We start from the raw sequence: 11,651 nt of genomic DNA, 5'->3' as shown, positions 1-11,651 counted from the left end.
CAAATTGTCAGCTCACACAATTCTGCCTGGTGCCCATTTTCACCACACTTGCGGCAGAGCTTTGGCTGGTGCTGGTAGTGAGTGTAGCTCCTGTTGTGTCCCTGAACTATTACAGCCAGTTTTTCAACATTGAAAGAAGAAAACAGTGTGAAAAAGTCCCTGAGTCACAATAACATTTATGTCTTCTGGCAGGAAGGGTAAGGCTCTTTGGATCAGCCTCTCGGAGAAGACGAGTCTCGACATCCACAGACTTTCCATCTTTTTCTTAAATGTAAAGCGGACGCTGGGATGCCTCCGTATTCCGGCATGGTTGAACCACGGGATGAAAGGAATCACTAAATAAATAATTAAAAGCACACTTACCTTTCCTTGTTTGGGTCTACATGTACATGAGGTGGAGTTCAGGTGAGCAGGCCTCTGTGCCTCTGTACTCCTGTGTGTGAAAGATTTACAACTACAGTTGAAATACATTGCACCAAGAATGAGGCAGTGACCTCCCAGCCGGCAACAGAACATTACCACAAACATTCAAGAGTTTCAACAACAGGAGAAAGAAGCAAAAGTTGTTCTGAATTGGCTTTGAAGGCACAAAACACTATAGAGTTACTCTCACTGACAAGTTTAGAGAATGAAGTAACAGATGACAGACAAAAAATTATGGAAATGGAGAATTTATGTATTACTGGACACATTTATTGGATTATTATTTCACATCTTTATCAGGGGAGAGCGCGAACGCAGTCCCCCACTACCACAAATTATGCAGTCGAGATTCCCACATTTGGGGAATTCGCAGAGGTCAGCTCAGCCGGAGTGCAATGGCTAAGCCTCGCCCTGGGTGAACCACCTTCTTGATCATGGTATCTCCCCTGCCAGGTAAGTATGAGTTGTACACATCAGAGACAGGGGAGTCTTCCACAGACACACCATGCTGACTGATGATGCTGACTATGTAGATATTACCAGAAAACACAGACTAGAAGGGGTCTAATAGCCTTAAGGAGTTTAATATGGGGAGAGTCATGTGTAATAGGGCTGACAAAGATTATCTACATTTTACTTGAGGAATAAGGGTTATGTTTCCCATCATGCAATGCTGTATTTTCATGACAAAGGCCAACCTTAAATCACCAGCAGTATCTATCCCGAACAAATGAGCAACAGCTCAACAGTAAGTTCAGAGGAGACAAAGATGAATCAAACTGCAATCAAAACTCATTCGATCCACATTTGAAATAGAGAGGAAAGAATAAAATCACACATGTGTTGTCTCCATAGACTGGAGATTTTCTCCCATTCCAACCAATTCCTTTTTCTTTGTTTACTGCTGGTAAGCTTCTGATATACTGCCATCTAGTGGTCTGGAGTATGAATAACACTAGTTGTTTTGCAAATATAACCGATACTCCAACAAATAAACTCAACATGATTACCTACATGAAGAACAGATTTATTGTAGGTCTGCTGTATAGACAGCATTAGGGTTTAGCTCGGTAAACATATACACACACATGAATTGTTAATTGGTTATACACTCTATGTTTCTATATATGGTTAACAGCAAACTAATAACAATAACAATGGTTCACTTTTGGATAATGAGCAGTACTATGGAGACTAACAACAGATTAAATCAATGTGAGTTTTCCAATAAGTATTTCATAAATTAAGGACTTTTTGAACAAACTGCTTGCCTCACTGACAATATCAATTATTTCAACAGCAACATAGATGTAGCAACACTTGGTACAACAATCTCTTTTAACGATGACATAAACTATGCTGTTTCTAGTATTTGTCTTTAAACACGTTTATGGGGTGCACCGTTCCTGGAGGTACTGCAATACCAGGTCGATGCGTGGAGTGGACGGAGCAAGCCCCTATTCCATCTCCCTATTCCAAAAATCAATTTAATATATGGTCCCCGGGTAGGGGACGTATCAGATATTAAACTGATAAGAACAGATACTACACTTGATCTTAGCCAAAAGGCCGAGAAGCGATACCATTTTACTGTCGGAGCAGAGGAACTCATTCTCCGCACAGTCAGTCTCACTGATGGGTCGGGAACTGAACCACAACGTTTTGGTTCAACACATGAAACAGGATCATTATAATATATATCAGATTTGGGACAATGTACCAATTCTGCTGTTTAGTTTAAGATACTTTACATTTAACTTGTGTTCACAAATGCGTCTTCTTGTTTCTTCCTGGACACGTGGTACGCTTTCGTCCAATAGGAAGTAGAAACCCGATAAATATATTTAGAGACACGCTGGGATAAATATTATGTTCATACAAGTATATTCTTTATTAAATACCGTGTAAGATGCTCTCTTTTAATGCTCTCGCGGCATTAAAACATTCGTGTTTACTTTGGTATGCTAGCTGGGAGCTAGCCTTAGCTTAGCTTACGTTAGCTAGCGTTATGAAAACACACGTGCTGCGGTGAAACGTCCTGAAACAGATGAAAACTATTTGTCTTCCTTTTATTTACTGTCTTAATAATGCACGCGCTATTCAATGTATTAGAAATGTCAAGTTTGTAAGTTAGATGAACTTACTTAAAGTTGTCTTGGACAGATGCTAACTGACGAGGTATCCACGTGGTCTTGACCGTGTGCAGAATGACGTAAGCTTTAGCCCAACCACTTAGCATTAGCTAACGTTAGCCAACAGAACATTTAATTTATATAGAGGTTATGAAAAACATAAATAATACATTCACAATAATAGATGAAAAAATAAGACCATTTAGTGTACATGTGTATACAGCACAGCTAGTTCAGACCAGACAGCACTATGTGAAGAGAGAGCTAAACAGAGGCCATTTATTTTAGAACAAGTTATTGTTTCCATGGTAATACATGCTGTTCATAGTTCCATCTCGCTGTACTCTAAACGTTCTGCACTTTGACCATTGAATAGAACCAAACCAATGACTATTCCCCTCACCATTAAAGAGGCTTCAACGCTACCCCATATCAATATATATCCTTCTTTATCCACAACGCTATTTTGGAGATATTCATGTCCAGATAATATTAAGTTAAAATTAGGTTAAATTAGATATTTCATAACGGAATTTCACTCCAGAAGACGACCATCTCCAGCACAGAGTGGTCTTCGTTGGTGTCTATGGAACTTGTGCAGTAAAGTGAAGAGTGAACAGGTCCATAGACCCAATCTGTAAACTTCCTGGACAGCGACCTCATCTCCTCATCCAAGACTTCTGGTGTAACATGTGGCTGGACAGCTGGTCAATGAGATTTATCAGAAAGGACATGATTATATTTTGTGACAATACAAGAATCCTCATTGGCAATTGATCAGACAATGGGCCCCTGGGCCCAGACATGTAAAGGGCTCTCACCTCTTCTACATAAGAACAAGAGCCACAGATTCAAAGAGACATAGTTTTGATCATTTAGCATCTCTTTTTGGTTGTTTTGATTATCTTGGTAGACAATTTATGCATCTTTTCAGTCGCATTTCATATTCGTAGATATTCTTTCTTGTTTTGGTCATATTACGTCTGTAGTAGTTTTGCTTCCCTTTGTAGATGTTTTGTCACAATTTTTGGTCGTTTCTCTTTGTGATCTTTTAGTGTTTCCTTTTGGTAGTTTTTCTTCTCTTTGTGTTCATTTAATGTCACTTTGTGATTTCAGAATAGAAAATGTTAGCAGTTGTTTCAAACACAGGTCTGACCCAGGGAGCCCTAACCTGTTAGCGAGGAGCCCAGTAGGCCCATTCTGTAGTAGATCCATGAGCATCCTCTTATTACTTGCACACATATGCAGGTTTTCTGTAGTCATTTGAAAATAAACACAAAGACCTTCAAAGACACAGGCTTTTAATGTTTTCTGCACATCGTTAGTCACTTGAAATTTAATTTTATTTGGGACTAAACTCTCTCATGATCAATGAGATCTGATGGACATCAAAGTTACTACAAGGAACTTTATTTTGTGTTGGTTTTGCCGATCAAATACGGCCTGGGTCTCTGGTAGCGTGGCGTCGGTTTCCAGCGGGGACCAGTGAAGCAGCGAGGAGAAGCTCCACCCCTGGCAGGAAGAGGAGATGCTGCTGTCGGGCCTCGAGCTCTCCTCTCCCCTCCAGAGATTCCAACCACAGGTCCAACCCTGCAGCAAAGCTGGATCTGGGTCAGCCAGCAGCAGGCAGCTCGCTGCCAAAGCCTCACTGGAGTTGGAGCTGAAGGAGTTTCTGGTGAACCTGCATGATTTCATCAGTTTTCGTATGGAATCTGACCCGCTGCCACCAACAAAATTCACCTCCAGCTTCTTTGGAGTTTTTTTTTTTCTTTACATAGGAGGTGTTTCACATTAGCTCCTAAATTTAATGACCCTTATCCATTCACTCTGACCTCTTTGACCTTCTGTCAGTGACAGAAGTATTTTAGCCAACAGCAAACAGTCTTGCTCTGCATGACAAATATCCATTTCACTGCACAAACATACTTTGAAGGAGACATGGCTGTACTGTTTCAAACGAACATGACCATATATATCAGCAAGACATAGTCAGTTATAAAAAACAAAACATTAAAAGTGCTTCCTGCCTACTTGCCTGTGAATTCTGGGCTCGTAAGTTGCTTCTCATTAACTCTCAGGTACTCAAACAGGCCATCAAGTTGAGTTGGGTCTCCCTGGGAAGCTGCTTCAAAGACTCTCTCCCTGGTGAATGCTTTGCTGTAAATGTTGTCAACACTGGTACTAGTGTCTGACATGTAGAAAATCAGACAAGTCATAAACTGCTTTATGCAGCTCAAGATTTCAAACTATGCAATAAATGATTCTAATGCCGCGTTCACACCAAAAGCGAAGCAAATATTCGCGACGCGTTACTTCCGCAATCAATCATGTAAGAAATATCTACTACTTCTGCTTTGTGCTTGTTGTGGCAGTCCCAGATATCCCGGGTAACTAAACGCTGTCTTGTCTGGGTTAATAACATCATCCGGTGGCGCTCGGTGGATTTCATCGAGCTGTATTCACTGAATCAAGCAAGCCACACGTCGGCTGGTTTACTACATCTGTATGGACCGAAAATAAACAATTTAACTGTGATTTAATTGCAATAAATGTACAAAAAGGGACCCCGAAATAACAACATAATGATGCAGATTTGTAAAAAGTCAGAATTCCTGTTTAGTTAGTTCTCTCTGCAAGACGACAAGGAAATCACTTTTAAAATGCTTGTTTTCTGAACGGAGCTCGGATCGATTGGTGCTAGACTTTGCTTCCATGACAGGATGACGGGAAGTGAATCTCAACGCTGATTGGCTTTCGCAACACAGCGTCATGCAAATTTTCGTCCGAGTTGAAATAGTTCAACTCACGCGATTTCACCTAATTTGCGCCGCCCGGCTTGAATTGCGTCTACTCGCGTATATTTGCATCTGTGCATTGACTCTACACGTAAACTAAACGCACAAAAAATTGGCTTCGCGTTTGGTGTGAACGCAGCATAACAATATTCCAAAACCTGTAATCTGATATTCTATTGTGAAGTATTTAATTTAGTTAGTTTAACCTTGTATGTTCTCACAGTTTAGGACAGTTTGACACTCGGATTCAAACTAAATATCAGTATTAGCTATACGACTGCAAGATTGTGGCATCACAACTAGTGTGGAAGCCAATAAAGAATACAATTTATACATGTGTGAAGTGAAGCACATATACTGAGGATGGATTTGAGGGTTTGTATTTGTTTTTAAAATACATTTTCCCTGCTGTTAGACACACCTGCTTGAACAAAATACGATGGTCTTTATTATCCAAGAAAAGAGAACCGTAGAACTAGAATGACGTCTGTCAGTCTTGTAGGCCCAGGAGTTATGAGATATGATATACGAGTTATAATGTTATAAGAACTCTCCATCAGAGATCTCTAATCTGAGGAGCAGTAATCAGGGTTTAGCAGTTGTCATCCTGCTCTGACACTTCCTCCTCTTCCTCCCTTGGTGCTAAAAATGATAAATGACCTGTTTTACACTAACATTTAATGTTATATTAATATTTAATATTTAATATTTAAATAATATAATAATATCTAATATAATTATAATATTTTGTTGTTGTGATGTTACTGTACAAGTATATTTCAGTTACAATTGAAGGTGGCGTCCCCTGTAATACGCATCGTCAACCCAAATGCCCCTGGAAACAGGCCGTAGTGATGGCGACCAAAGAGGCCCGTGACTACAGGGAGAAGACAATGGTCTTCCCCAAAGGAGCTGCTCCACCAGGCCTCTGCTCTGCAGAGAAGCTCCTTGGAGCAGAGAGTTTACCCCCCACCATCCCATCAGCTGTGTCTGGGAAAGCTGGTGGTTCCATTTGGCCAGTATGAGAATACACCATTCCACTGGTTTGTGGCAAACGATGTGGGCTACATGAAGTAGTGAGCATGTTATATTATCATTATTATATTAATACCATTAATAAAATGTATGGCATGCTTAAAACAATGTAAGTGTATATCTGTTTGCACAAAACTATCATCAGTGTTTAATATTCATCTTTGCAAAGTTTATTTACTCATTATCTCAAGTGCAGTGATATTAATATACTGAGTCCCTTATTAAGTACTAAACTGATATAAAGTAAAATGACAAGACCAGACTGGAGTTAACAAACCCACAGAGAAAGGTGAAGGAGGGGACCAGTGGGTGAAGGACTACCTCACTGAATATGCTGAGAGCTTCAAGTCTCCAGTCTCCTTGAGGCCAATATCAACAGGTGTGTCTACGGCCAGAGAGGGTTTGATCATCACACCTTTCAGGAGATGTAGGAGCTCTTCAGCCAGAACCTCACCCAAAAGGACAGAACAGAGCAGGTCAGTGGTGAGCAGAGGGAGCTCATACTGAAGGCCTTCAGCTTTGTGAGGAGGTGGCTGCACACACCAGTGACCCACATCACAAGGATGCAGATGAAGAGGTTCAGGAAGTTCATCAAGGACAAGGAGCAAGTGAGTGTTGATTTGATTATTCATTTGTTATGAAACAGGAAGAGCAGAATAGCATAGTGAATGAAAATTGTTCAAATAACAGAAAAGGAGGAAACTGATGATGGTAAATCAAAAGGTATTTATTATAATGAAGTAAAAAAATAGATACAATTATGAAGTGTGTCAGTAACATCAGTCATGATGAAGTGTGGTGTGTTGCCAGTGAAAACAAACGAAGACCAAACCACAGCAAAAACGTGCAGACACTGGCAGAGATGAGTCCCGGTCAGCAGAAGAGACCAGAGCAACACTGGAGTAGGGCTTTTGTTCCCTAGGAGCTCCAAGAACAGGTCCTCTGCATCAGGTAACCTCTGCTCTCCACACAATCCGGTTAAGAAAAGACGACAACATCAATATCATGCAAAAATCCTGTAACTTACCCTGTAGATCTATCCCAAAATAGTTGTCCTTTCCCTCAAACCAACACTCACACGAGCAGTACCGGCGGCACAGGTAAAAAAAGCTAGTCAGTCTGTTTCGACATTTAACAGACTGACATGAAAGTTCTCTATCAACCTCACCATTATGATTGTGAATCTACTTACAGGTGTGATGTGGATAGGAATGTTGGGCATCTTCTGAGGGACCGGACCAAAGGGAACACTGTGGTCAAGGTGTGGCGGCAGATACAGGAGACATGTAGAGGAGTACCTTCAACATAAGCACCTGTACACCACACTGTACTGACCGTAGTGGAACCGGTCTGAAGCTAAAACCAATGTGACCTGGAGAGGTTCTGACTGGACGATCAACCTGTCCCCAAGATCCTCTATGTGGACTGTGGGTGTTACTGTGTTCAGGTCCAAACAGCTGTGGAGACTTTGTTCCAACCTTGAGAGGACAATGTGATGGTTGTGCGTCCGGACATCTTCCACTGGATCCACCGGTTTGACACCGTCATACGGACAGAGTCTCACTGTAAGTATGATGTGTTCAGGTCTGCTCTGGCTGGTACAGTGATGGTCTACAACCGCTCAGACCTGGAGCTGCTCATCGAGGCCGTCAGAGTCAAGGACTCTGCAATGCTGAAGTCGGTCTCAGATGAGGATGTTGTCCACGGCTACATTTGGGCTCATCCACATGGCCATAGAGGAGATGAAAGGTGAGTCTCCTCAAAACACCTGGTATAAAAGACCTCATAAAGAAGTTATTACATCTATACTGATGACAAAGTGAACATAACACACCGTATGTGTGCACATTTACAGAGGCTTTTTAGAAATAACAGACCATCTTTTGATGCTATTATGAAATACATTGCACTGGTTAGTGAACACTCTAACACATTGGTATTGCAGGAGGATGTCTGCAGTCCAAACCCCCTTCTTGGCTTTCAGAAGTTGGAAAAGTTCTGTTCAGCATGACGAGCAGCCACAGCAGTTCAACCAGTTGTTCAGAACAAACAAGTTAGTGTATTTTTTATTAGTGTTAATGTTTACAAAGACTGATCATGACAGGGTCCTCTGCAGGTGAAAAATGTCTGTGAAAAAAAAAGGAGCCTCTTTAAAACTGGAAGCAAGTTGACTAAATGTTTCCCGGTGAAAAAATACAATGCAGAGACAAGAAAGTACACTTATAAGAAGCAAGTTTTTCATAAAGTGTTGCGTGGGAGTCGTCTTGGTCACGTGACCCGCTCTGGTCCAGCAACAATATAAATCATCAGAAACTATGATCTCATTTAGAGCCACGTTACAAACACAGTTGTAGTACGAAAAGAAACGGAGAGCCAAAGTCAGAAAGTGAAGCGAATGTTGAATGAGAAGAACGTGTTTTATGGTCCGATGAACTACACAACAAGAACTAATAGAGCTCCAGTAGTCTCTAGTGGAGAACAGAGCTGACTGCAGGATCCAACACTAAACTGAGTTTGTGAGTCACAACGGAGTTCATGATGTTAACTATGAACTACACAATAATAGGAATACACGGCTCTGTTGAGCCGTGTATTCCTATAAACCTCAGTAGTAGTGACTTCATGAACTTCTTTAATGATAAGATTCTAACTATTAGAGAAAAAATTTATAATCTACTGCCCTCAACCAGTACCGATCGATCCACAGCTGTAGAACCTGAAATATATTTAGATGGCTTTTCTCCCATCGACCTTCAACAATTGACTTTAACTATTTCTAAGTCTAAACCTTCCACCTGTCTCTTAGACCCGATTCCGACTAGGCTGCTTAAGGAAGTTTTACCTTTAATTAGCAACTCCTTATTAGAAATTATCAATCTGTCTTTACTGACGGGCCATGTACCACAGGCCTTCAAACTAGCTGTAATTAAACCTCTTCTTAAGAAACCTACTCTAGATCCAGAGGTGTTGGCTAACTATAGACCTATATCTAACCTTCCGTTCCTCTCTAAGATCCTTGAGAAAGCAGTAGCAAATCAGCTCTGTGACTTTATGCATAACAATAGTTTATTTGAGGATTTTCAGTCAGGATTTAGAGTGAATCATAGCACAGAGACGGCACTGGTGAAAATTACCAATGACCTTCTAATAGCTTCAGACAAAGGACTTGTCTCTGTACTTGTATTGCTAGACCTTAGTGCTGCATTTGATACCATTGATCACCAAATCCTATTACAGAGATTGGAGCATCTAATAGGCATTAAAGGAACCGCACTTAGCTGGTTTAAGTCGTATTTATCAGACCGATCTCAGTTTGTATATGTAAACAATGAAAGCTCGATGAAAACCAGGGTTAGTCACGGAGTTCCACAGGGGTCTGTTCTTGGACCTATTTTATTTACTTTATATATGCTTCCCTTGGGGAATATTATCAGAAAACACTCAGTAAACTTTCATTGTTATGCAGATGATACCCAGTTGTATCTATCAATTAAGCCAGACGAAACTAACCAGTTCTCTAGACTTCAAGCATGTCTTACGGACATAAAAACCTGGATGACCTGTAACTTTTTAATGTTAAACTCTGAAAAAACAGAAGTTATCCTACTAGGTCCAGATCACCTTCGAATTCAATTATCTAACGATATAGTTTCTCTAGATGGCATTGCTCTAGCATCCAGCACTACCGTTAAGAACCTTGGAGTTATCTTTGACCAGGATCTGTCTTTTAACTCTTATATAAAACAGATCTCAAGGACAGCCTTTTTTCATTTACGTAACATTGCGAAAATCAGGCAAATCCTGTCTCAAAGTGATGCAGAAAAACTAGTTCATGCATTTGTTACCTCTAGACTAGATTACTGTAACTCCTTATTATCAGGCTGCTCTAATAGGTCTCTTAGATCTTTACAGTTGATCCAGAATGCTGCAGCACGTGTTCTAACAAAAACTAAGAAAAGAGATCATATTACTCCAGTATTAGCTTCTCTGCACTGGCTCCCTGTTAAATCAAGAATAGAATTTAAAATTCTTTTACTTACCTACAAAGCTCTAACTGGTCAGGCACCGTCTTATCTTAAGGAACTTATAGTTCCATATTACCCAACTAGAGAGCTGCGCTCAATCAATGCAGGGTTACTTGTGGTTCCTAGAGTATATAAAAGTAGGATGGGAGCCAGAGCCTTCAGTTATCAGGCTCCTCTTCTGTGGAACCAGGTTCCAGTTTCAGTCCGGGGGCAGACACACTCACCACTTTCAAGAGCAGGCTTAAGACCTTCCTTTTTGATAGCGCTTATAGTTAGGGCTGGTTCAGGTTCGCCTTGGTCCAGCCCCTAGATATGCTGCTATATGCCTAGACAGCCGGGGACTACCTAGGATACGCTGAGCTCCTCTCCTCTTCTCTCCCTCCTTCTTTATGTATTAATCTCCTATTTATGCACATTACTGATTTTGCTTCTTCCCCGGAGTTCTTGTGCTTTCTCGCCTCGCAGGTTCCCAGGAGTCGGGGTTATATTTGGACTGTCATCGTGCCACCGACTGAGGCCCTGCTGACACCCACTACTACTACCACTATCATTATTAGTCACATTACTATTATTATTGCCTGTACTATTACGCTTATTGACTTGCTTCTACCCTGGAGTCTTTGTGCTTTCTCGCTTCGCAGGCTTCTATAAATCGTGGCTGTACCTGGACCGTGGATGTGCATCCTGCTACGGCCCTGCTGACACCGACTGCTACCACCATTATTATTATTACTAGTCACATTACTATTACTATTACCTGTACCATTAAGCATTTTAGCTTTACTTCCACCCTGAAGCCCTTTTGCTTTCTCGCTCTGCAGGTTTCCATGAATCGTTGTGGTACCTGGACCGTAGTCGTGCCTCCTGCTGTGAGCCGACTGACACCCACTGCTACTTCGATTATTATTATTAGTCACATTACTATCCCTATTTTCATGGCTATAATTCTACTGTAATAATTGCTGCTGTTATTATATGTAGTCTTATTATATGAATCATTTATGTCATATACATTGAATGTGTTGTATCTAAGAACTGTTATGCTGCTCATTCTGTACACATGACATCTATTGCATTCTGTCCATCCTGGGAGAAGGATCCCTCCTCTGTCGTTCTCCCATAGGTTTCTTCCTTTTTTCTCCCTGTTAAAGGGGGTTTTTAGGGGAGTTTTTCCTGTGCCGATGTGAGGGAAGGACAGAGGATGTCGCATGTGCACAGATTGTAAAGCCCTCTGAGGCAAA

General features: G+C 41.1%; 2 non-coding genes across 2 annotated transcripts; both read right to left on the bottom strand.

Annotated features, from left to right (window-relative positions):
* Positions 1-720: 720 nt before the first annotated feature.
* LOC129097968 (U1 spliceosomal RNA) lies at positions 721-884 on the bottom strand. The gene has a single exon (XR_008531586.1). It is a non-coding gene; the product is annotated as a U1 spliceosomal RNA (small nuclear RNA).
* A 929-nt stretch (positions 885-1,813) lies between these two features.
* On the bottom strand, positions 1,814-2,004 carry LOC129097852 (U2 spliceosomal RNA). Its single transcript, XR_008531562.1, has one exon. It is a non-coding gene; the product is annotated as a U2 spliceosomal RNA (small nuclear RNA).
* Positions 2,005-11,651: the final 9,647 nt, after the last annotated feature.

This window comes from Anoplopoma fimbria, chromosome 1 (genome assembly GCF_027596085.1).
Source record: "Anoplopoma fimbria isolate UVic2021 breed Golden Eagle Sablefish chromosome 1, Afim_UVic_2022, whole genome shotgun sequence".
Lineage (NCBI taxonomy): Eukaryota > Metazoa > Chordata > Actinopteri > Perciformes > Anoplopomatidae > Anoplopoma > Anoplopoma fimbria.
Note: the sequence above shows the minus strand (reverse complement) of the source record. Positions and strands in the feature narration are given on the sequence as shown.